The following is a 27,681-nucleotide window of genomic DNA, read 5'->3' on the forward strand; positions in this document are numbered from 1 at the left end:
TGTTTGCCGGGCGCATGAGGTTTTGCGCTTTCCGAGAATCTTTACACAAAAGATTGGTAGTAAAACGGCGTCTCTGGCTGATTAAAGGCGTCGGTCCAAGGTAGGTGGACAGCATTCTTGTAAGTAGTTATCATTAGGCAGAACCCACTTGAGCTTTAAACCGTCCGCTCTTTGGCTTTGGCTAGAGTAATCCGTTCCATCAGTTTCGATAGAAAAATGACATAATTTTAGCTCTCGAGAGGCGAAGAAGACGACTCCGAAGCTCCCGTCACAAACTAGCCCTATCGAGATTGGTGTACTAAGCGAGAGGATAATTTACGAGAGTGTCTAACGTCTGTGTATATACTGCGGCGGCTTCCAAAACGGGTCGATTGACGGATTGGTTTCGTCAAACAAAATCCCGCAAAGCGTCGATTTCGTATCGATTTTTCTCGAACAAACTATCGTGTATCCATGTGTGTGTGTGTATGTGTTATAAATAATGCACACCATGAGCATGGGTTTCGGTTACAGTGGGGCCATCATGTGCCGGAACACGTGTCGTTCTCTAATGGATGGTGCTAATTTCTTGTGCCATACGGCCGTGGATCGCGTGGAGAGGGACAGCGCACAAGAACCGTCCGTCGTCTTCCCTTACGTCCAAAAAACTATCCAAAAATTACCCCAATTTCCCCCCTCGAAAAAAGGGAAAACAATTGCGTCATACACGTACAGAAATGTTTAGTGAGGGGAGAGGTGTTGTGGAAGGAAATTGGGCAGCCCTCGGTGGGGGCAATGAAAGTCAACATTGGGGGGAACACATTCCCGAGTCGGGAAGGTCTTTTGTGGATGGGTCTTTCCACCCCTATCTTCAAACCACCCAGAATCCCGCGGATGGTTGCAAAACATTGGCCCGGAATTTTCACCCGGTGGCCACGGGAACCGCTCGGGCGCGCTCGACGACGTCACAACATGTGCCGCAACAAACTATTCTACCGAGAGAAGAGGAGGGAAGGTAGCAAGATCAATATTTACACTCGGCGCGTAATCAAATTTCTGGTTTGCTTCGTTACTGTCGAATGATAAAGAGGAAGGGATGGGGAGGTGGTGGTAGGATACAGGTATGCGTGTGTGTGTGTGTGTGTGGTTGTGAAGGTATGGATGTACCTTTTGTTGCCGTGCTGGCAGTGTGGTGTGCTGTAAACGCGTCCGGCAGAGGGCCTGTTTATCAGCACATTTGCGCTTCCACCCTCTTCCCAAACCACCCAGCCGTAGGCCAAGGGGGAGGAAACTACCTCACGCACATTCGACACTACCGTTGAGGGATGAAGTATGTTTAGTTTCAAGAGTGAAAAACGGGAAAAGAAGTGTGATGAAAGCATCGAGTACACACGAATATGTTCTGTTTAACAGATCAAAACAATTTGTGTTATCGTTAGCTTTTTCCAGGTAGATGTCGAACTTTGTATAAATTTATATTTTAACTTATTAGTCCAATTTCTCAAGCACCAAGTTCTCCAAAAGAGCTCATAGCGACATATAGTTTTAACCGGGCTATGCTATCATATGCAGCTTTGAAGTTGACGAAGAGATGGTACGTGTCGTGTGTGTATTCTGCCATCTTCTCCAAGATCTGTCGCATGGTGAAGATCTGATCAGTGGTTGATTTTCCGTTTTTTTTTTAATCCTATTTGATAGTTTCCGACTATCTCTTCGACGTGAGGGACAAGACAAGATCCTGAAGGATTCGGGAGAATATTTTATAGGCGGGAGTCAACACCCTCATACCCCTGTAGTTGTTGCAGTTCAATCTGAGGCCTCCCTTCTTTTATATGGCGTAGATGATGACGAGATTCTAATCACAAGGCATCGATTCGCTATCCCACATCTTTGGCTAATGACTCACCATAGTGATTACAACAACGTTGAAAATGAAGTTTATAAGCAAAACTGACTTCATGCTATAAAAGTGACACATGTCATCTGAATGTTTTTAAATAAAAAAAAACGATTAAAAATAGATGATACAATTTTAGACAGCGCCAGAAAGACCCGAAACATAACGGCAACAGCCTTTGATGTGCACTGATACATCGTGCTGTGTTTGCAAAAGTGGACATTTTTTTGCGAATTTGTAAGCACAGATCACATTTTCTATCGCTCACATCTTTTCGGCATCTGGTAATGTACCTAGTCGTCTATGAACTGATAAAATTTGATAAAGTTATCAGTAGATTCGCGATACCTAGAACAAAATTTGACCGACAACTGCAGAACGTGCAAAAGTGTGTTGGAGAAGACAACTCCATCGAGAATATTGGCGTCAAGAGACGCTGCATGTCCTCGAGGCGTTTAAAACATCTGCGACTACTACTGGAGAAAACACAGATCATGTAACGAGATGGCCTTGTTCTGGCCACCTCTACTCTGTTGGAGGTAACTGTAGTTGACGGAAAAGTTGGAGTAAATTTAAAAACTGAAAGGACGGAGTAATAGGTGCAGTGGAGAAAAAGGTACTTGCATTTAGTTGGCGAACAAATTCAAACACCTTTAAAGGTTACACCTTTCTGCGATCTTATCTTACCTTGGCAATGCCAAAATAGGATATTAGAAATTAGAAACTTCCCTTCCCAAATCCACGAGTAAAACCAACAACCATTTAAAAACGCCCGCACCAAAGACTTTTGTGTGTATGTGTATTCCATTGCGATTTTAAAATGGCTTGGCGGCATGCGGTTCTTTAAAAACGCACCACCGAAACGGAGGGAGCGTGTACGCATAAAAGACAGGTATGCTCGGTTTGTAATGATATCAGCCCGTTTTATCTCTCCCGTTCTCTGTCTATTGCTGTTTGGGTGTCTTTTTTTTTTCTTCACACCTCTCCCACTTCTCCGGAGCTGTCTGGATGCTGTGTAGCAAACGGCGGCAGCATGGCGATAGAGCTACACAGATAAGTAGAGAGAGAGAAAAAAACTCCCACCACCCCACTGCAAAAGTCTGGGGCACGTTAAACCGCATTCTGGTACCGTAGCGACGACACGGCAGTTTCGGTACATCGAATGTCTGCGTTGCGTTTGCCTTTTTTTGGAGCCTCCACCTGTCCCCTCCACCTTCGCAGGAAATCATTCTCATCCGGCCCCAACAGCAGCGCGTGTGTGTGTGTGTGTGTGTGGGTGGGTGAGTGTTTTGCGTGAGCACGGAGGCACGGTGACACTTTAGCTAGCAAACTTGCTTATCTAGATGATGGTATCTTCCGTTTTTTTTCTTCTCTCTTTCGTGCCGGTGCTTGGTGGGGAAAGGGAGAAGGAAAGCTGCGTTTTGTATGCTGCTGCGGAAGGCATCTGCCACATGAAGGGAAACCTGTCACCCTACGGGCGGAACTACCCGAACACCACACACCGTTCACATTATCAGCACCATCCAAGTTTGACAGTGGCGCGGGGTTGTGTGTTTTTTTTCGCAAATGGTGCATAATTTTTGCCAACGCGCGAATAAAAATACCTTCACAGCTGGAGGGGGAAGAATGGAAACTAGAGCAAGAGACTGTGTGTGTGTGTGTGTGTGTGTGTGTGTGTGTGAGTGAAAATGCTGCAGCTTTTCTCACGCCGAGCAATTTGAATGAAACACTCCGTGACCAAAAATAACCCCGAAAATTGTGAATGACTGCACATAAAACTGTGGTCAAGCATCGTTTCTTCTTTCCTTCCTGCGTGGGAGGGTGGGAGTGGGTAAAGAGGCGAAGGGAAAGGCGTTATACGGATGGAAAAACTGGAACAGCATAAGCGCAGCAGCGTACGCAAACTACCGAGCAGCAGCTCCAGGAAATTTGCCATTTTCATCTAGCAGCAGAAACTCGTTTCGATTTTCCCACAGCGCTTCCGTTGCGTGGACGGACTACGGATGGATTTAATGGCAAAACCACACGCACCCACTCACACACACACCCACACACAAACGGCCACGAAATGTTGAGATGATTTTGATGAGAAAAGGGATATTGTCCTTTTTTGCTCCCTTCTCGCTGCTTTCCTTTCAGGTTATCGATGTAATAGAACGATCACGATTCGCTGTCCTTTCGATGGCACTTTATTTTTATATCTTTTATGATGATCATTCTAACGCTGTCGAGTGGGTGGGTAGGCAAAAGCGAACGGGCAAACAAGAGGCGAACAACGAGCCAGGGAAATGGGAAACCGTTTCTCGGCAGAATGTGTGTTTTCGCCATCGGATTGGCGGATGTGTTTTCTTCCCATTTAGGATGTGTGCGATGTGTGGCAAAAGTTGCTCTTTTGTGCATATACACATACATATGTAGAAAGGACAAAATGTTATTTCACATCACATCAGCAAACAGCGGGCAACACGAACCCAAGAATGGGCGCTTCCGAGTTCCATGCCGTGTGCCGAAAGCAGCAACGATGTATTTTTGATGATACTCTCGATGTCGCTCACGGAAACGATTGATTGATTTCCGAATGCGAACAAACAGCAGCGGGCCGGGTAGTACCATTGCCGGGTTGTTTGTTTTGCAGAGGAAGTTTCTTTCTGTTCACATGATTTGAGCGGTACCAGTACTGGTTAGAAAGCAATACAATTCATTTACATTTTGTTAGATAAGTGAAATTTTTCCTCCTGTGGGAAGGTGTTTGTGCTGCTAATACTAAACGACATTGTTCATCATTTCATTTGTAGAATTGTGTTTTCAATCTTGATGTGTGTGACGTCAAGCTTAAAGATGGAATCAAAGACAAGAATTTGTAAAATTATTCTCTGTCTCTGCAAGTGAGCACTTGTCGATTGAAGGAAAAAGATGACAAACAGACCTTTTCACTTGAAAGAAATACAAAAAAAACTAGCACAAATTTGAATGATTCGAGCCTCACTTTCATTTCCACGGTTAATTATTTATTCATAGTACGTGGTGTGAGTCATCATCTTTAGCGTCAAATTTTTGTAACGTGAAATTGCTAACATGAAAATCACTTCATTTCATCCCTTGCACATGTGGCAAAACTTACACCCACAAACTCACAAGCTGACTCATCTTTTTTGGACAATTTTAGTGCTCAACTTAAGCTGCTAACACTTCCCCAATAGTCTCGATCCCGATTTATAACACATTTTTGCTATCACCCCTTTTCACACTGTCAAATGTGACCCACCGCTCCAAACGGGAGCGAAGATTCATCGTCAAGCGAAAAGGGTTAGAAACCCTTTCGAGACAACGCACCACGCGAGAGCACACACATACCTTCGCGATACAGAGGATGGACCGAGATAAAAAGCAACCAGCCAGAATTTGCATGCCGGCAGACCGGAACAAGTATGTCTCCGGCATCACGAGTTGGTTTGTGTGTGTGTGTGTGTTTTTTTTTTTGCTCTTCAACTCCCTCTTAGGGAGTTGACCTTTTTCCGTCGCAAAGGAAACCAACAAAACCCCCAAAGCGGATTGATGGGCTTGATCATCTCCGCGTCGTCGTATCCGTCAGTGTGAGTGCGAAAGGCCGCACGCGCCACTAACGAACAACGCTCGATGTATCGATGAGTTAACGACAAAAGAGCCAATTGAGGAACATAATTTAAACACAACGTGCCAAAGAACACATAATCGGGGCACAGAGAGAAAGGGGCCATCCCAGCTCGCTCGTCCGTCTCGCTATCGATATTGGACGTGAAATGGCTCGTTGTGTCTAGACGGTGGGGATGAATCAACATGCACACACACACACATACACACAAACACACAATTCGGGAAGATGAACCTTGACCGTGAACTTGAGGGAGCTGAGGATGCTACTGCATTTGATAGAGCATTCAATTAGTCAGTGCGAAGTAGCATAAGTTATGCTCCGCACTTTCGTTGCTATTTCTATGTTTTAACTCTTCGTCCGGCAGAGGGGGGCGTACTTTTTAGCTCATCGTCACATCACACTATCTCGGGCACAACCCGTAGACCCACCGAGCATAAATTCACTATTATCGAGAGTAACGTTCCACGTGAAGCAGACATTAAAGCAAGCGTTATGTTCTTTAAGTAAAACATGCACCACATTACCTGCTTTTCAAAACTGCAAACGTCTGTTTCTGGGCGACGCTTGGGGACACACGTACAAATGGAAGCAGTTATTTTGTGAATCGACCTACTGATGTGTGTTTGAAAAACCTTTAAACCTCACAATCACTACAAATTGATAACGATTTTCCTTTACTTTCCACTGGCAGCACAAGATGAATTACGCTTTTTGGTGGCAGATTCGGGTAGCGCTACAAGCTTCCCCAACACACACACACAGGACTCAGAGGTCCTGGGCCAGAAAAGGCTCCCCAACTAAGCACCCACACACACTCACACGAGCCTTTTTTGGCTCCTCACTCCCCTTCTAGTAGCACCGATACACCGGTGATTTCGACACAGAATCACAACAACGACGAGCGCGATATGGCAAATTCACCGGGAACTTCACGAATTCATCCGGCTTTGGGCAAACAAACTCGCAAACGCGGTAACACTAGACCGATAAAACGTGCGATCGGGATTGAAAACTCACACACGCACTCACACACGGGAGCTGGTGTCGATCTTAGCAGACACCTTTGCCGGGTTGGAAGTGTCTGGTTTTCTTTCGGTACGCGGTCGCGGTTCAAGCAGAGCTGCGAAAATATCGAACGGCTGAAAGCAACTGATTCGCTTTGGCTGGCCCGTCGTTGGTTTTAGTCGCCCTGTGCAAATGAACCGCCCGGCGAGTAGAGGAAACAGACAGTTGTGCGGTCATTCCTGTGTGCGCGTTCATTCGTGTTGTGTTCATCCGGAGGGAGAGATTTTTCCCCAGCGCTGCTGCTGCGTTTGTGGGAAGATTTGCACCGAAACCGTTGGGACCGTGTAGCTGAAAAGCTGAGAGAGAGAGAGAGAGGGAAAGAGAGAGAGAGCATAAAATTGCACTGAAAGCTTGATTGAAAGAGAGAGAACGGGAGAGCCAAGTTAGACGATGCGTTGTTTTAGTTCTCCGATTGTACAAACGAGTGTGTTTCGTGGTGATGCTGTACAACGATGGGGATGGAGTTTTCCACTACACGATGAACACAGATGTTGTGCAACAACGAATGTATCACAGGGTTGCTTGCCGAAGCAGTTGGAAATTGTGTTTGTGTTCATCATGATACAACAAATAATCATTTAAATTGTGCAAATTATATATTCTGTTAACAGTAATAACGTTCCGCAAATTATAAACTAATTTGATTGAATTTGACATGCTTTTTGCAGAGTAAGTTGTACTCATCTCATTAAGAATACATTCCAACTTTGTGAGTGTTTCATGTATTTTAATGTTCGTTTGTTCAGTAACTGTAAGGATTAAACTACCTTTACAGCTTTGAACCATTTTTTGTTTAGAAAATAAAATAATCAAATATTAAATATTACCATCTAAAGTCTTAAACAACTGCAGAGTTTAAAGGAGTGACGTTGATAAATAGAGTTTCACATAATTTTATTTTTATGTTAAAATTTGGAATCAATTACACAATACTCCAATATTAACCTCGATACCCCAATACCAGGGTAAAATAAAAAAGTAAAATATCATATGTAAACATGGGGTTAAAAAGGTAAATAATTCAAAAAGATAAAAACATTCAAGCTGAAGTCGAGAAAATGAACTCCAAAGTGAGCTTTCCGTGCAAAAACTCATCACCTCGACGTCGAAGATCATTGATTACAAGAAGAGAATATGTTTGATTTATTAAGCGATCGCGGTGCTCATTTAATGTGTATACATTTTATATTCCATTTATATCCATTTTATATTCTATTCCAAACACATATTAACAATATTTTAAACAAATTTCTTCGAACACTCTTCAATTCTAATGCAATAAGTATTCGTTTCTAAAACGTCACTCATTTTAGGGGGATAGGACGTTTGCCAAATGTCGCAGTCACGATGATCAAGATAGTTCATTCGATTCATTGAACAATTCATCCGATTCCCTTTGCAACAATTCCCTTAGCATGAGAGCATTGGGATAGAGCGCAAGGTAGCGAAAGCTCTCTGTTTTGATTCACTCGTTTTTTTTTCTCCTACTTCCATCCCGCTACACTACCCTTGCCCAGGTTCCTTTCCGTCCTATCCCACGGTAATGCGAATGAATGCAGTGTTAGCGCCACCGTAGTGGTTACTTCCGTTACTGCTCCGCGTCCGCACTGACCTTTCCCAAAAGAAATCGGAATCCCCCACTCTGGTGCTCTCCTTCGAGCACACAACACAATCATCAACCGATGCATGCAACCGGTAAGGTGCACCCCCGTTGTCATGTGTCTATTTATAGAGTGCTTTCTTCATTTGTCTCGTTGCTCGTTCAGTTCAGTAATTCAAACGACCGTTGAATAAAGCAACAGCTACCGTGAAGCAAAAAAAAAGAAGCAAATCATAGATGAGTCAGCATCGCCGCAAGTAGTGACATGCCAAGATCGGAAAGCGTTCAGCAATGAAGCTGAATGAAACCCCCCATTCTGGGAGGCAAAGTCTGTTTAGAGAAGCGCTCAGACTGAGCAGCCTTCCATTGCATAAGGGAGAAGATGATAGGAAAAAATAAAGCAGAAAAACTGCTACAACAATTGCAACTCATGTGCGCTTCGCGTAGGTCGTGCTTTGAATGGTTTATGTGCTTCGAACGTGATTGTTAAAAAGCGTAGCAACCGTAAAGAGCCTCTCGTTACCATAGAGTCCGTCCAAAGAACTGTGTGGCGTATGGGCTAACAGATGCAGAGTGTAGCATAAACGACAGTGACCGAGCAATACGAAAATGACGTCTTGGGAAAATGATTTGCTTGCCTTTTTTTTTGCGCAGATAGCACGATTTTCCATCGAACAAAAAATCAATCGTCCAAATATGCTTCACAGTCACAGTCATAGCCGTGCCCTTGATCGCGCCCTGTATCATCGCGCCTGGCACATGTTTCTTTAATAGGCCAAGAGCATTGGAGCGAACAAGCGCTGGGCATCCAGGGCAGGAATGATCATAATTTATTGCTCCAACACACACACATACACACAAAACAGGGCCCTACTAGTTAGCATCGAATGGCACATAAAAGGAATATTCTATGCGGTTATTAATTGGAACACATTAATAAAATTGTTTTTAGTGTGGAACAACATGTAACAAACAGAGGAACGTGCTAGTTGTTTGGTTAAGTACAAACCCTTTCAACAGCTGTGATGTCATCGGCATTTTTTAGAATAGCTGAGAAGGGTTAGAAGTTACTGAAAAATACTTTAAATTGTTTCAAAACTCTCTCTCTCTCTCTCTTTTCTTTAAAAGACTGTGTTCTGATTTACATAGCTGGAATCGTTAGCGCTTGTCGGACGGTGACAAAATCTGACCCTCGCCCTTCTTCAAACTTCACAGGCCATCAAAAGGATCACTTGTCCAAACAGCCATAAAATTAAACGCTACTTTAATTTCGCGTCATTTGTAAACCGACCGGGTGAAAGGGTCCTTTGGAGCTACGGGGTGGAGAAGGAAATATTTGTCCACAACCCTACACCAATGCGCTCAGTAGTGGTATCGCTATTAATCATCATAAAATCGTTGCAGTCGTAAAACGGTTCCCAAAACGAAAATGGTTGCCTTGGTCTGTGTGTCTGCAGGCTGATGACGCCATTCGCCGGATCTTCCGACCAGCGCAACATTATCTACGACTCACACTTCATTAGCGACATTATGCGTCCGATTCGAGGTTGGAACAACAATCTGCTGTGCATCCGCTTCTTTACCGCATCCGAAGCTCAATTCTTTGGCCACACCCGAAAATAGATCCCGCGATCGTGTTTCCAAGCGGCTCGTCTGCAGCTAGTTGCAGTTTGCAAGAATGTAACTGCCTCGAACGGTACCCAACACAACATCCCGCCAAAGACAACATCACATTTTATGCAAAACTCCCCACACTCACTGGCCACCGGAAGGCAGCAGGAGCAGCAGCAATACAGTTTGGCGAACCAGTCATGCAAACCATCAGAGTTCGGGCCCTTTAATTATTGCGTTCAAAAGACGCCAAACCCGGAGTCGGAGTGCGTTTGTTTATTCGATCGCACGGACAGAGTTGCTAAACACAAACAAGCGATTCCCTTTTTCCGGATTAGCAGCGGTCCTCGTCGGCGTAAAGTCATGGGCAGCAAGCAAAGGGCGCCAGCAGTGGGCACGGTGAGGCAAACAAGAAACATAAACAAATAACTTATCTATTTCTAACACGCCTCGAATTGCTGATGGGAGACTGCTGATGTGCGTGCGGGTGTGTGTTTAGTTTGCTCCCTGGAATGGTCTTTCTGAAGGTGATTCCACTTCCTTTGTGGGTGCGATTAATGGAGCTAATTTTTATTAACCTCTGTTTATCGATGGAGCTTTGCTTTGATTTCTTTAATTGCTTGGGCCAAAGCAAGAGCGGCTAGTGTTGATTGCAGAAATGGGAGAAAACATTTATACTGTTTGCCAAATCCATCACGAGAATATTGTGTGGCTAGATGAAACATTTCGTAGACAAAAATTTATGTTACTTTGGCGCAACAATTGACGTCGTGTGTGTGTGTGATAAAATGATGAAAGAGACTTGTTTAAAAGTAAACAGAATTGAACTAGATATTTCTGAATAGTTTAACTGTTGATTATAGAACAGCATGTCAGTTCTCACTAAAAAAATGTAATTCAACTTTCAACATTCCGAGGCGTCAACCAGCTTTGTTGGGAGGAAATAATCGTCCCAGTGCTTTCTCGGTTCTGAAATCAATTCTTTAGCAATGCCAATGTCAGTAACATCTTTGGTTTGACTGCTGGCCTGACTCATCGAAGCATCCATTTTTGGGTTTTTGGGAACTGTCTCTGATTATCCATCAACTTTAAATGTTCAGTATCATCTTCCAGGCCACCAATGCCAGGCAACATTAGCCTGAGTATTCATTAACAATATACCATTCCAAGAGGAACAGTTCCTCATGATATTACCACCACACTGGTGGTGTGCTCTTTGGAGCGCACCCACGACTCCGATCCGACTTCGATCCGAACATTGTTAGTCCGATTTCGACTCGGGCACATCCGAACCACTAGTTCCGCTCGGGCGGTCCCCCGTGGTACAGTCGTCAACTCAAACGACTCAATAACATGCCCGTCATGGGTTCAAGTCCAGAATGGACCGTCCCCCGTAGCAAGGATTGACTATCCGGCTACATGGTAATAAATTATGTCTCGAATCCGCGTAGAACGTTACACCAAATAGAAGAAAAAGAAGAAGAAGAAGTTCTGCTTGGAGCCGGCGTAGTCCGGAGTCGTCCGGAGTCGCCCTAAGTCGTTCGGAGTCGTCCGGAGTCGTTCGGAGTCGGAGTTGTCCGGAGTCGTTCGTAGTCAGAGTTGTCCGGAGTCGTCCGGAGTCGTCAGGAATCGTTCGGAGTCGTCCGGAGTCGTCCGGAGTCGTTCTTTGTGTTTTTTGTGTTTCACTTTGCGCGTGCACTTTGTATACAGGTCTTTGTTTCGAAGGCCGACTCCGAACGATTCCAGACGGCTCTGGATGACCCCGACTTCGAACGACTCTGGACGACTCCGGTTGATTCTGGGCGATTACGAACGACTCCCGATAATGCTTGGGAAGGTAGGTCTTCCGGAGTCAATTCCGAAAATATCGGGGTCGGATCGGAGTCGACTTCGGATTTTTGTCAACTTTACTCATCACTACACCACTCTATTCCTTGTTGATAGTGTACAGTAATCACCAAAGTACGACTTTGAAGAGCCACCAGCGCCTTGCAAATTGACTTCAATGTCCTTCTGTGAATAATTCTTAATGACCATCGTTTTTAGGGACGATCATTTTTTATACTTGAATTCTTCCTCCTATTTGTGCAACTCAATCGCTAACTACAGTATTACACAAGCAAATAAAAACGAACAATATCATGTATGCCACCTTCCGGATGTCATAAAGTAAAACAAACGCATTAGTTGCATATTTGTACACAATAGGTAGTTGAACAGAGGAAAAAAAATAACACAAAAAATCCGCCTTGTACACAATCGATCGACAAACGTTTAATTGATGCTTTCAAGGCAATCGGACTTGCTTAGGCAAACTAAACTGCTAAATGATTTCCATTCGCTTGCAAAACACAGCAATCCTGCGTACCCGTAAGGCGGAAAACAACAAAACCCTTCATCAAACACCACCATCAACATATCAAAGTGTAATTGAGGGTTTCAATTGAAATAAATATGTGCCCCTTGCGCACACCGACGCCGGCGAAGCTTTAGCGCCTAATTGCACAATTACTGGTGACGGCGTGCGCCACCTCGTCCGCATGATGATTTGTTTTATTTATTGCACTCGCGCCTGCAAGATCGCTGTCAGTATAGTGCGGAGGACTGCTGCTACGTAAGCATTGCTACACGCTCAGTTTACCTTGCTGCCGGCCATAAGCAGCTTCACAAGCACTCGCCACGCCAATTCTCAATGTGTCATTAGTGCAAATATTTGCATAAAGTATCGGTGATATCGGCCAACAATCGACAAGTGCATAACACCATAACCCTTCTTACAGTCCCGTCGTTCGTGGGTGTCATGGGTGCACTTTGGCGGCAGCTGTATGCCGCAGGGATACAAATCAATCGTCACCTTGCTAAACGCGGGTGCAAGGAATGTTTCGTACTTACCGTTTTCGCATCTCAGGGCTTTGAAACGGGAGGAAGCATAAGACACTTCAACAACATTGCCGTACGTACGCCGTGACCTTCTCGGGAGGGGGGGAAATAAGAGCGGTTTTGTTTTTTCAACCCGACTTAGGAACACACTTCCCCGCAACACATAAATTCAATTAACGTCACGAGTGCATGTTGTCTTTACGTTCGTTGTGGTAGAGAATGGTTTTACGAGGACACTACACCACAACGGGATCTCTGACGTCTTCGTCGTGCATACTAGCTGCTCCCGTGTTATGCTGCACCCACCGTGCGTTCCGTTTCATCTTTTCAACTTTCACGCACACTTTCACCCTCCCCGGAGACAGTTCGATGTGAATTGAATCATTTAGCCCAATTTAATCGAGCAAAGTTGAAACGATCTCGTACATCGCACTGGTCCCAGGGGTGAAGTGTGGGTGAATGGAACATTGTCACGTTTAGTTCTGCCCAGTGGCCCCCTGGATTGGATGAATTGGATTGCAAAAGGTATATTTTTGGGGGAAAAGCGAGAGCAAAATAGATAGTCATAATTAAATTTCGTACGGATACGGATGGGAATGAATGTTTTATTGAATTATTACCCTTGTCGTGTCGTGGTGAACTTCGTTCGTAGCTAATGTTGCAAAATCCAGCAAAATTCTTTAACTTAACTTCAGGGCTGATTGAACGTATTTCTAAGAGACATATACTTCAACGTTAAAGAATGTATTCAAGTCGCAAATGTTATGTCTAGCGCTACGTTTGGGGCATTGCTAAGTTGTCTCATTGATATATTGTCAGATGCAAGTAATTGAGTTCCGCACCATAATTTCCCACCCCAAGAAACTCCGTTTAAATCCACGTACATTTTGTTCAGATATCTTCGGGAATATGCTAACACGTCATTCACTGGATCTTTTCTAATCACCTTCATATACAAAATAACATAAATTGAAGTAAAACCGGGGTAAAGTAGTAATACAATTAGATTAAGAGTTGGCCTAGGTGCAGGAGTAGTTTCAGTGCCGATATGGACTGGAATTATAGAATCACAGTCGATATGGATTCAGTAGCAGTTCCTTAGTATCAGTACGGATTTGGGATCTATTCCAGGATCGGCATGGATGTGTTCTGTGTAAGTTCCAGGAATAGTGAGGGTTCAGGGCCAATAACAGAACCGGCATACCTCAAGGAATAGTTCCAGGACCAGTAGGATAAGTTCAGGACTGTTATGGATTGCGAATCAGTTCTAGAGCAATTTTGGGTTAGGGATCAATTGCATAAATGGTTTGGATCTAGCCTCAGCACTGATGTATGATATGGATTAGTATCTGGATCGGTCATGGGTTCAGAATCAGTTCCAGGAACAATATGAAACCATCACTATCAAATCTACGTGTGAACTATATTGTTTTAATCCCTGTTTCGATAATTGATAAAACTCCATTACACAGCCTTCTGATAAAATTCCGATGTCATCAGACAAACATGGACAACCTCTCTTAGGCATTGAGCACCATCCAGATGCAATAACTTGTTGTCTTTGGTTAACTTCATCATCAATATCTCGTTATTATTCAGAGTTCTGGTTGTGATGTAGACCTAGACCTAGATATCGTCCAAACCTTGGTAGTAACGCTGACATGACCAGCTTTCGTATCCATAAATAAAACATAAGATTAGAGAAATGAATATCAATGAATTTGTAAGAATTAGGAGGATAAACCCTTATTATGGATTCCTACAAAATAATTGTTCATCAATGCCACTGTAATCATTTGTTACCGTTAGCTGGATCAATAACTCACACAAACCTTTTCCGCGTTTTTTACTCACGCCCTACTTAATCATACCCACCGACGTTTGATCCCACCAAACTTTAATTGAATTTAATATTCCGCTCAGTATATCCTTTTCCCATTTATCGTTTCCCTTTTTGCAACAAAGAAAAAAAGACAAACGCAAAAAATCGTTAAATTTAAGCCGGCATTTGTGAGACTAACCCGTTAAGCAGCTCCAATTTCTTCGTGTGAAACATGCCCGCCAGTTCTTCCGGTTTGTAGCAATCAGGGCAAATGATGGAAGTGTGAAGCCGGGGGAGAAGTGGTGAGAACGGGAGGTCACAACCCCACGCCCGTCCCACTGTTTTATCTTGCCATCTGAGCGAAGGACGAGAGCGGGATAAATCACCGTCAATAAATCATGATGAGTTATGGTCGCGATTTAGCAGAAGGAAGCTGCTGATATCTTCGTGCCATCTAGGTTACTTTCTTGTTGTGGCATTACATTTTTGTGTTTGCTGTTGATCATTATTTGCCAGCTGCAGCAGGTCGGGGAGTTCTTTTCTTTTCGTTGTTGTTCTTGTAGCTTATCTTTTGGATGGATGATGTACCGCTAAGCTTCAGAATTTACCTTTCACAAAATTCGCTCTCCAACTGCATCCGGTTGCATGCCAACGGGAAACGTGGACAAGATTATCGACCAGCCGCCAAGTGTCGGTAGTGTTTGCTGTTGCGGAAGCGGATAAAAAGCGGACGAACGACGAACGGGAAAAGCAAGCAGCACAGGGAGGTGTGGTTATGTTGTCCGTGTTTTACGTTATTCGGTAATAAGATCTCCTACGGTGGCTACTGCTCCGGAACAAATTGACCATCTGATTGGGGGTGATGGTGCTGCTGCTGCTGCTGTTGCCCAGCCCTAACCTTCATTCATTCCGGCAAACATGAAACGTTACACCGATATGTCCACCAAACGCCTGTTTTCGCCCATGCGAGAATCTGGAGCAGCGCACACTATCCGATGGCGAATAATTATCGGGTTTATTTATCGTGCCGCGTCGGCGTGTACCGGTCGCGATCCGACAATCGGTACATAAATGGCGAGAGGTAGGGGGGGTGTTTTGCTGTTTTAAGATTGAATCTTAACTACCGCATTGTTTGGAACAATCGAAAAAATCGGAGGCAGGATAGCGTAACCATTTGCCCCTTGGGCGATGGTGTGCAGTGGGAGTGCATTTAACCGTTGACTTTTGCCGGCTGCATGAGGAATGCATCGCTCAGATCAATCGATTACTACTAGACCAGGGTGGTGCATGAGTTGTTGATGTATGACTATGACCTTTATCAGTCCGGGGGGATCTTGGAAGGCTTAAAATAGCTTCAGGAGTCAATTGCTTCGGTAAAACCTGCTCGTGTTAGATTAGAGTTATGATTGATGAGAAAGAGGCGGCATGCACTAATTGTTGCTCTCAATTAGCTAAACAGGGATTCAACTTTAAGAGTTCTTTATTTATAGATAGAAACGAAAAAAAAGGTATTGAAAGTTGGGAACAGCTTCATAAAACAATAATATTGGGAATCTGCTTTAGAAATATGGAGAAGACGGAAGCCTGCAATTCTAGTCATATTCTGACTGGACTCTAGCAATAATCCCAATTGTATCTTACTTACAACTTCTCAATCAGATGAACTGGAGTTTTTGGATGAGTTCATGATTTTGGATTTGACATCCTATCAGTGTGTACTATCCATATCCACTAAATACTACATATCCACTTATCGTTGTTGAAGAATCGAACTCTAAATGTCTTTATCGAACTCTAAATGTCTTTATCTCAACCAGAAATTTCCCCGATGGACATCCAATTCATTTGAATACTCTTCTATGTAGCAGTGGAGAATTTCTACATTTGTACAATAGAAACATTTAGAATAGAAACATTTTTAGATAAATTAATTTTGTTAAATACTGAACGATCGTTATCTTGTCAAAGCAAATCATATGGCAATATCAGGCTTTCAGATCTTTCTGCATCTTTTTGGCCAGTGTCGGGTTTTCAAAACCATTTAGTTAGATTCGAAATGATTGCAAATCGGAATGGATAGTCCGGATCTAACAAGCCGTTTTTGATAGACTGGTTGTGTCTAACAGTCCTCCAGTTGTTGCCAAAAACACCACATTTTTGTATCAAACAACATTTGATGTTTGATTTTTTTTTAATTGCTCTTCTTTAGAACACACACGTACAAATCCATATGCAAATCATACAATTGAAATATCAGCCAATTGAAACAACGACAAAAAAACAACAATCAACAACTTCACCACCAACGGCCATAAAGCGTTAAAATTGATACAGTACCAACGCCCACGACACTTCATAAATAAACAACATCATTTTGGAACAATGAACGATTTGAATGTTTTCAAAACCAAACCACAACCACAAACGCATGCTGACCGCACAGCCACAGCTAGCGCGAAACGAAACTTGTGGCGGCAGCTGAATGAACTGTTTTGTTTCACAAATTGAACACCAATTTTATGAGTTTGTCGGTCCTTTCGATGCCTGCGTTCGATGTGTTGCAAAACCCCATTCCCTTTAGCCAATATGCATTGACACGTAGATGGATGGATGGATTGATATTGTGGCCGATTTTCCAACACGTTTTAAGCTGGACGTTATCTTCCTCTCTTCTCTATTCATGTATTCTACAGACGATTCTGCCAGCATCAGCACTGGTTTGGGCCCCGTTTTATGATTATGATTGCGAGATTCGTGCTTGTTTGTGGAGCCGGATTGTTTTGTTTTAATTTGCAGGGTGTGAGAAGGTGCACCAGCAACACACAAAAAAAAATTGGGAGGCAATAAAATCGGTGCCAAAAGTAGCAATGGCTCGTCCTCCCCCCAGTACCTATCAATTCGTAACAATCGATCATAAAACATAAATAATAAAATTCGGTTTCGGGCCGATTGAACAATTCCCTCTCTCTCTCTCTCTCTCTCTCTCTCTCTCTCTCTCTCTCTTTCTCTCTCTCTCTCTCTCTCTCGTCATTTGTGTCCCCGATATGGTGGCGCTGGTGTGAAAACACTTGTCGCGCGCGCTCGCGGTGCCTTTTTCAGGGAAGATCCGGAATGATTGGTAAGATTGGAACACACAATTCATTGCCCGAAGCCTTGAACTGACGGGAGACGAGTAAGTTCAATATACTCGAGCTGCTCCGGTTTCCGTTTTATTGTGCTACTAAACTAAAGAAAGAACCAGAGAGAGAGAGAGAGAACGTAGGGAATGGAATGGTGTCCCCCAAAATCCGGAGGAAACTTTTTAATGAACGATTTCTGGCAATTGGAAGACGCCAGCGCACAGGCTTTCAACTCCGTTTAGCAGCAGGATCAATGAAGTTTATGTGGTGGCAACAAACATGTTAACACGCACCACACTTATCAACTCACTAATTAACCTTTTTGTGCCACAACTGGCTGTTGTGTCGAAAGCAGCAGTTGTGTGTAGGCTACGGAGTTCAATGGAGACATAAATTTAAGGGTCGTTTCAAATCGCCGTTTAGCGCCTTTGTGACATTCCAAGTTTCGGGAATAATCACGTTCGTCTTCGTTCCAGTGGCGGTTGCTTTACAGCGTGTTCCAAAAGCGATAAAGATAGCACGCAAAGATTAACTTGTAGCTGCTACTTGTGGATTAACGACTCCGTGGGATGGAGTACATGATTAAGAATAAGCAGAAAGAAATATTTATTTATTGTGCATATTTTGAAGTGTGGCAGTTGTTGGTGGTTTGTTTGTTTAAAGAAAAGAGTTGGTATGTTGAGATTTATTTGTTATCTTAATTGGAATCATTTAAGAGTAATCTACAAATAAAGTGAAGTATCATTAAATGTGTTAAATCACATAAAACCCCCATACCTTTAGGTTCGTCGATATTAGTGGTCCATCAAAAGGCTACACTGTGTCTTAGCAGGATTAAGCTGAATAAATGTGTATCTACAGTGGCGCCCACCTAATGTCAGACACCTCATATTTTCACCTATTATCGAACTTTACGGCTCTTATTTACGGCTAGGTTATTTAATACGTAGATGGCCCCCCAAACTAGTCGATTGTCATTGTGGACCGCATAAATTTCATACCTTTTATTACATTGATGCATATTGTTCCGAGATTTTAAAAGATATAGGTCTAATTTTTTCCAGCGACATAGAGTGTCCGCACCGATGGGTGAAAATAGTTCTCCAATAAGTGGTCTAGAGAACTGTCCAGGGTGCCACAAAGTCATATAATAAGAGAAAACATAAGGTGTCCGACTTTAGGTGGCCGCCACTGAACATTGAAATCTCTCTGAGGTGAATCTTCAAGGGACCGTCAGCTTAGAGAGATATTCATATTGAGGAAAACTAATTAAGGTGTTGCTATGAAGTATCCCAGAAACCACGGGAAAAAATGGCATCCTTTGACCAATAGTTTAGTGAACCATCATCCAAAAATTCATCCTAGAGAATTTTGGCTACCAAATCGCATATGCTGCTTCAAGAACATTTACCTTAGCGAGACACAAAATGTATGGAATATGACGGGACCGTCAAAATGTTAATCTTAAAGAAACAATTCATCTTGATCTTAGAGAGATTTTACTGTAAATGTATACGAATTGTATATAATTCTTTGCTTTGCTCAATAATACCTCTTACAATTTAATACAACTAAATACTGTAATGAAATAGTGACCAAGCATTAGTATATCGTTTATAGTTCCTTGTTACATCATCAACGAAAGATCAGTTTGAGATCGTTTCATCTAGTTTCATTTTTTTATGATGCATACACTTGACTTGTTCACCTTGTTGAAAGCTTCAATTGCACTTTAAAGCGATTTGATGCGCCTCGCAAAGTGTGCAGATGTGATGACTTTGCAATAAATTAATAGCGCACGCGTGTTTTATTTCATGTTGTGGCCAATGTATAATCCCACAGGAAGACCTTGCAATATCAACCGTTTGTGAAGAGTTTGTGAACAATTATATCGTCATTTTTATAACTCTTTTTGGAGTTCAATGTGTGAATTAGAGTGGCAAAAGATGATAGATGTAGTGTTGCAGTAAATGGTTAGATTGGAGGCTTGTGACTACACACTACTTCAAGCGATAGTGCATTGGAACTTTGATTAGCATTTTAGGAAATTGATACTAACCAATCACCAACAAATGTGTAAACACAGTCACGAAATACTTCTACTAAACATGTTTGCAATTCTGCGAATCTATCCCTTCAAACAGATTAGTTTGGTTCGCACCCTATTAAAATGGGCTACCCAGAACAGACATCAATTCACGCCAAACTTGAAATCCAACAAGTGTAATTTGCTCTATTTTCGTGAACCGACCAACAATCCATAAACCACCTGCCCACGTGCCCGGAAGGAAGTGAATCAGCTGTTGACGTTCCTCGAAAATCGGATGATGATGATGTTCATCCGTTCCCATTCCCCTGCCTTTTTATCGGCTCGTCGAGATGAGCCGCGTGTTCAAACCGCAGCCCGTGCCCAGTCTCCTTAGTTGTTTTTGTTGCTGGTAATGAAAGATCAATTCTGCGAATCATTCAAATTCATTCATTTGCATGCGTGACCCACGAGACGTCTCTGGTCCGTTCTGTCGTTGCTAACGATTACGTCGTCCGTGTTTTACTGCACGGCTCCCATTGCGTCATGAACACAGCTGACATCATGTTCTGCTCGCGGGTTGGCTTGAGGTTCACTGCAAAGCACGCGCGACGACCAAGACCAAGACCACACCACGACCACGACGTGCAGCGTGCCGGGCAGTTGGCTCTCGCGATCCCGGTGCGGAATTGGTCAGGGTCAGTGGTTTGGCGTTAAGTCATCGGTTAAAAATTTTATCCCTCGTGAGCGAGCCGAGTGTGAACAATTTCGGAACGGAATCATAAATCTCGCCGCCGCTTGCGTGCTGCTGCTCTATTGACCTACCGTTGGGCGTGAAATGAAAGCGGATGTTGACGGGGGATGAAAAATTGAAATGCAACACACTGTCGTAAAGGGAAAACCAAACCCGTCCGCGCCTGCTCGCCCGCCCGACCCGATCCCGTTAACACGCGTACGACGACGACACAAATGAATAATAAATTACTCACAGACGCCACTTTCTTCGTCTGCGGTGCGCGATGAAGATGGATTCCCTCCCCCCCCCCCCCCTCCTTGTGCCATGTTGTTTTGTTCCTCGGTTTCACGAAGCAATTTTCCGATTGTACTGACCGTGATGAGTTTTCCTTTTTTTATCGCTTCCTCTCATCCAATTCTTTGCTTTTAGCAAAGAACGGTTTCGTCGTCGTTTTGCAGCACCAAAACACCAGAGCAACATATGTTTTTTCACGCGCCAGTTTATTTACCCACCGGTGTGGAACATTTTGGGATGTGTTGTTTCAACCTCGATTCCTTCCGTGAAATGTGAATGGGGGACGTACACACGCAATGCCTCATCGATCATAATTACGGACCGGCACGGCAGTACGGTTCTTCGCGTGTGCGCCTCGTACCCGCTTTGGTCCCCGGTAAAACAATCGCGCTAATCGAATTAATTTGACAACATCCACTAAACCAATTTTTGGTGTCAGTGGATCTAGATGGGATATCGTTGGGTGGTGTGTATTTTTTGGAGCGATTAGTTGTAAGCAATTTGTCGCGATTAAGGGAAGCAGTACAAAGTGAAGGAGACACACCTAACCGCCTTAATATTGTTAAAAATTAGTTGAAGATCGTTCGCCATTGTCACATTGTCCGGGTTTGGAAAGCTTAAAAAATGGTTTAAAAAGACAAAAATATGAGCATTTACGAAAATAATATGAAATACAACAACAAGCTCAAAACAGGCGTATTAGGGTGTAGTTAGTTTACACATCTTACATCTCTTGGTAACTATATCATCTCAAGTCATCCCGATCTTAAGTCTCAAGAAATCATCGGAAAACCCATTCAATGACAATCCCAGTTAAGAAAAATTCAACATAACATAAAACCTGACATATATAAAAACTGAACTGATGCAACTTTGATCAAATGACGTAAGAAAAATTAGGGTCAACAGAGGACATGGTAGCAACTAGATACAACTCTGGAGCTGTGTTTGATGAATGACATAAAAATTCCAACCTTAAATTCGTTGACTAATCGCTCGGTTTTATGCACCGCAACAGCATGCAACACACCAAACGGTTGCGCTAAAACGAATCTAGCAAAAGTCGAGCCTTGGTGGCAGTTGGTGGCGAGTGGGACATACCGAAACAACTGTGATCGGCGTGCTAATTCAAACAAGCTCATCTTTTTGCTGCAAATCGGATTGCCAAACGCATCTCCCCCCGTTTTCTGTGTGTTTGTCTACTAGTAAATCGGCCACACACTCTTCCCTCCATCGGCTGCAGATCATCGTAGCGCCAGACGATATTCATTACGATCCACTCAACCCCGGGGTCGACCGTTCTTTGAATGATATCATCCTAATATCGCCGCCTGCATTAGTGGTGCCACATGCCGCACACACGCGTCATCCAAACACGCCCTTCCCACGGGGTGGTGTGGTCAGTGTTTGTGTGTTGTCCATCGAAAATATTAGCGGGACCGCTAGAATCGTGGTAAACATGCAACTGCGTCCAAAACGCGAGAGCATGGTGGAGCAGTTTTTACGTTGTAATTTCACTTTTTTTCCTTTTTTTTCTTGCGTTACTGTCAATGTTTATTCTAACTCGACTGCGTCTGACCAGATGCGGATTAGTTTAATGTGTACGTGTGTGTGCGTATGCATGGTCAGGGAAAGCGTTGTCGCTCGGAAGGGGAACGAGTTTTCTTCATTTATACATTGTGTTTGCATTTTTTGTTTTGTTTTGTTTATAAAAATGGCGTTGGCTTCATCATTCAGTCAATGTCTGAAGCGTGCTTGACATCATGCTAATAGAATGCAAGATTTGAATGTTTAAAAATAAAACATAATACTTCCCTCCGCACATACACTTTGGTCTGGAATGTCCAAGTGGCCTAGTTATGATGAGCTGCGTTTTATGGTATGGCGATCGTCAAACAGATCGTTGGGGGAAGAATTAATTTGCACAGGAACGGCGCTCTTCGCAACATCGATCGATCTACGTCTGTCGTGAGCAGCTGAGGAATTTGAAGAGTCGAAAAATAAGTCCCAGTAAGACCCAGTGTGTTGTCTCGAAGCAATGTCATTCTAAAGGCTTCAGGTTTGAAAATGTGTCCCAATAGGGCCCGAAAAAGATTTAATGTACAGCAAGCAATAAACATATCAATACTGAAAGTACTGTTTGTTGATGTTAGGAGCAGAGAAAGTAGAAATCTGCAATAAATATGTCACAACAGCGGCATCTACCAAGAACAAGCATCAATAAACAAGCTCAGCCTGATGGTATGTCACTTGTAAGCAAGCACTTGAAATTGCAACGAGACGATCAAGCGCAGCGGACGAATGTAAGAAAATAAAAATATTTGAAGCTAAAAATAATGTTTTCCACCATGTGAATATTGTCTATCAGGTGATGTTGATATGGTATCACCGTATGGATACGGTGAAATGCCTTTTTTTGCGCGCCGTTCTGTGATACGGTCTGCAGTTGTTATATTTAACTGCAACTGGTTGGTTTGAGATGCTGTTGAAGGCAGAAAATCGATTTTGTTTCACTTATTGGTTGTAAGCCTTCATTAATATGGTTAGCTGTGTAGGCTTCAGTTGATCAGTTGAATATGGTCAGTTGATTTGTTTGTTAACGTAATCGTTTATGCGTAGGTCTGTAACAGTTTGCCCATGTACCCAGATAGCGCTGTTTTATCACATCGATTTATGTACACCTTACATCAATTTGAACTGCTGTCAAGATCAGACAAAGTTTTCCTTTCCATTTTGATAAATTACCAATAAAGCTATCTACATCGCTCGTAATTTCTTGATGTGTTTTCATCAGATATTACAACTGAAGTACATCCTTCGTGTAGTTGGTCTTACGTAAATAATTCCAATCGATAGAATCGATGAAATACGGCAAACGAAGTACAATCTATCTCAGCTGGATTCATCTTCCAAAAAAGAACCATTCAAGTGCCTAGTGCCAAGTTGTCATCATAATTTATACAGTTTGATCATATTTAATCTTATGATTCTTCCTCTGTACCTGACAGTGATTTCAAGTATGCATAAACTGTATGCGATTCTTACTCAATTGCTACAATATTGCTACATTTTGTGTTGAAGACTATGCGATTGCTGTGCTAATGAATGAGCTTTAAATTAAACCTTAATCGACGACAGAGAATCATAGAAATATATAGCATCCTTAGATGAACTCGTGTAAAGCAACACGATGTTTACGATACGATACGGAAGAAAGTGATCTCGCGTGTCGCAATTACGCAATCGAAGTTCTAAGCGCGCCCCAATCCCTCTCCCCTGCTGGAATGTGGCAAAGCGCTTCAATCGTTGCGATATCAATTAAGCAAACATCAGCGCGATTGCTCGTGTGTGTGTCTTCATGTCCATGGAAGCCGGAGGAAGCTGGTGAGCTCACACTGTACACCGCACAGGGACAGTAATTGACAGTTCACGCAGTATCGTACGAGCAACGCAGACGCGCGATGCACCCCGAGACGTGTCTCACCACTGACCTAGAACCGTAGAAGCGCAACCCGAGAGTCAATGAAACGTGTTCCATCTGTTCCCTACATGCCTGTTGCTCGATGTTGGCCACGCAGCGCTGGCACCACTTTCGAGTGAAAGCAGCTCAGAATTGCATCAGAACTGGGATGTTGGTGTGTGTGTGTGTTTATCGACCAATTGTGTATCGAGGAATCTTCACATTCCACTCACTTACCCGCTGCTAGTTCCATCTGCTTCCATCAGCCACAAGTGTCAGAAATGTAAGCGCAAAAGCGCAACACAGCCGCAAACGATTGCAAAAGCTTTATCTCGTGCGCATAGTTGCAATTATTTGCAATGAACTCTGCAATGAACACGCGCTGGAATCGGTCAGTCGATCGTGGGGTATTTTTGAAGGAGGGTTTGTTACCATTGTGGAAAGATGAATTTATATCTCTTTTTAATAAATTAATTGATCGCACTAAGGCGAACAAACTTGGCCGATGTTTGCATGTGGCACGGCTCTTACAGAGTGTTTGCAAATGGGTCCAAGCGATTAGATACGCGGTTTGGATGCGGCGAGGGGGAATGCATTTGGAGTGTAGTGCATTTAGCGCGACGAATAAACGAAGTTTCCGAGCATCGGGACGTAGACTGTCTTTTCTATATACAAAATCAACTTGTGGTGTATTGCCTGTTGCTTCGGCGGATTAAATAAGGGTAGCACTAAAGCATATTAACCCTTGCAGAAAATGTGAACACGAAATGTCTGTTAGAATTGGTGTCCGAGCAGTATCTCAAAAAAAAAAGGAAATTAGCTTAAATAAACGTAAAGCTAATTGATAGATTCATCGCTAGTTACAAAGATGAATTGAAGAACACATTCGTTAATTTTCTCATAAAACTTGAGCGTTCAACTACTTTTACTAAGCTTTTGGTCAGGTTTTTGTCTATTCTTGATCTTCGTTCTGGTTCCTGTATTGGTATCAACTTTAAGTCTCCCTTATCAATTGCCTTATTCATTACCGACAGTTGTTGTTGGTCTCGATCAAAGTCTTGGTTTCTATCTCTGTTGTTCTGTTTGGTCCAATCTCAACACTGAGAATAGAATACGATCTCAGTTCCAGTGATTGTTCTTATTCTGAAATTCGTTAAGACATTTCATTTAGGTTGAGTTTAAGTGTTTTAAGTGGAGTTTAAGTGTAGAAAAATAGTCTCTTATTCAAATGTTTACAAATCTATGCCATTATTCACTTTTTACATGCGCTGAAAAAAGAATTATAATGTAACCGTGTATCTGTCTACAATAGCTCATACTCTTCTTATTGAACTTGAGCTACTTCATACCCGCAATTGATGGAAAATTTATCTCAGCAAATTGATCTTCATCTATTAATTTATAGATCAAAATTTATACGTCTGAACCTGAAGATGCGTATTGTATTGTTTATTGTAATAAGTGATTGGCCAAACAAGCGGCCTTATCACTGAATTAAAACTATAACTTAAATAACTACTTAAATAACTTAAACAAAGAGCATGTTAAACGCAGTGTACAATGACAAGACGGATCAACAGAATCTTGTAGGTTGGTGCCAGTCAAATAACATGTAACGCTGATTAAATTTACAGGCCATCGCAGTCATTGGGTCGTTCTCGCTGTATGCACGTCTTGTAAGGTCAGTTCTTATTAGTCTGTAGTTACGGAACACTCTAGGAGGGAGATTTATGTTGACTCTAGCCAGTAGTCCTGGCGAATCTATCTCACAGACAATAAATTTGGACAAAAACGTACATTGGGCATTATCACGTCTCCTAGCAAGTGTGTCCAGACCAAACAACAAACAACGAGTATGATACGATGGACGAGGGGTTACATTACGCCACGGAGTGAAGTGTAGGACAATGCGAGTAACTCTCTTTTGGACAGCGTCTATCCTATTGGACCAAACACTAGAGAACGGACACCAAACTGTAGAACTAAACTCGAGGATAGAACGAACATAGGACTTATACAGAGTTAACAGGCAGTGTGGATCATTGAGCTCTCTCGTATGTTGACGAATAAATCCTAGCATTTTGTTAGCTTTGTCTAAAATATCACAGTAATGTTGTCGGAAATCTAGATTGCGATCAAGGGTAACTCCTAAATCCCTGACCGTATTGCACCGCGGTAGTTGTGTCCCTGATATGCTATAGTTATACCTTATCGGACTAGCTATTCTAAAGAACGACATTGACGTACACTTATCAACCTAAATTAGCAGGTCGTTATTGATACACCAGTCAGGGCGTAAATAGTTAAGCTATTACGATATGTTTTTAATGTATTATGAACGCATTTTCTTTGTAAAAGTAATATGGAAGTACATAATTCCAACTAAATTACACGACCATGAACTCCTACTGTAAGAGACCGGGATTAAATGCTTAAACATGATTCCATGGTTAGTAATTAATCTTGAGTTTTGTTTGCCAACACAATTCAAGAACAATCAGGCTACTCTTGAAGCCTGCGAAACTCAGTGCAAGTGCAACTCTTCCATCTGTTCCATCTTTCTATCACAGCACCACACCACAAAGCAGACCCACTCAGAAGATTTTTCACATTGAAGGGTTCTTTTCGTCGAGCGATTCGCGGAACGCATACGCAACGCTCACATAAGTACACCCTCGAAACCTTTCTCAACTGTGGGCTGTGGGTTCAGAAATGCAAAATGTTGCACACTCAGGGACAGAAAAAGAGGCAGGAAAAAAGGAAACAAACCCGCCCGAACTCTGGCACAAAGTTCACACCGCTAATGTCTGACTTTTGTCAAGACAGTGTGACTGGTGGCTGGTAGCACCGCAAAACCAGCAGTTCCTCAAACGTTTGCTGAAGCTAAGCCCCGATGTCGGTATTATGAGATCGCACTGCAAAAAAAAGCAACACCAGAGGAAGAATGATGTGTATGGGTGGGGTATAAACTGCACACCCATTGCCACTTATCAGCCACCTCAGCCAAGCACAACACAACCTCGTCGGGCGTTGAGACTGTGCAGATTGCGGGTGCTGCAGCAGCGAAGTAGCAATCGGTGGTGGCGCATTCTAAAACTTTCTTTCCATTCTTTGCCTTTGCCGACGGCAAGCCGTGCCCACCGCTTCACACTTTAATCGACCTTCACCGTGTACCGCGCCAGCGGAGGGCAAACTTTAAAACCACCGGGGCACTCTGGCCATGTGTGCTGTGGTCGGTGGGGTAAACATCTTTCACCTGCGAGCGAAACGAGCGCGCCTGATGATAATCTCCCTCTCAACGCCGACCGAAAGTGGCAACCGCGTACCAATCACGATCCAACGACGACGATGTTAAAAGGATGGAGCGAAATGGTTTCTGCGATAATTAAGAACTCACCAAAGCGTCGATAACGAAGCTGGGTGAAAAATGGGAATAAACAAAAAAGAAGACGGCTATCACCGTGCGTCGGTTGACGGTGGTGCTGAGGGGAGAGTAGTAATGCGCTTTTCGTTGAGCTGGGAAAACCCTAAGACATTGGCAGAGGGGCACGGGTGAAG

The 27,681-nt window shown here is 43.1% G+C and overlaps 1 protein-coding gene across 2 annotated transcripts in view; it reads right to left on the bottom strand.

Moving 5' to 3' along the window:
* Window positions 1–6,836, bottom strand: part of LOC1276921 (uncharacterized) — an 89,007-nt gene extending 82,171 nt beyond the window's left edge. For both annotated transcript variants that reach the window (XM_061651961.1, XM_061651959.1), the window contains exon 1: window positions 6,035–6,836. The gene's annotated coding sequence lies outside the window, so the exon portion shown is untranslated. The remainder of the gene's footprint in view (window positions 1–6,034) is intronic.
* Between the last annotated feature and the right edge of the window lie 20,845 nt (window positions 6,837–27,681).

This window comes from Anopheles gambiae, chromosome 2, assembly GCF_943734735.2.
Source record: "Anopheles gambiae chromosome 2, idAnoGambNW_F1_1, whole genome shotgun sequence".
NCBI classification, from domain to species: Eukaryota; Metazoa; Arthropoda; class Insecta; order Diptera; family Culicidae; genus Anopheles; species Anopheles gambiae.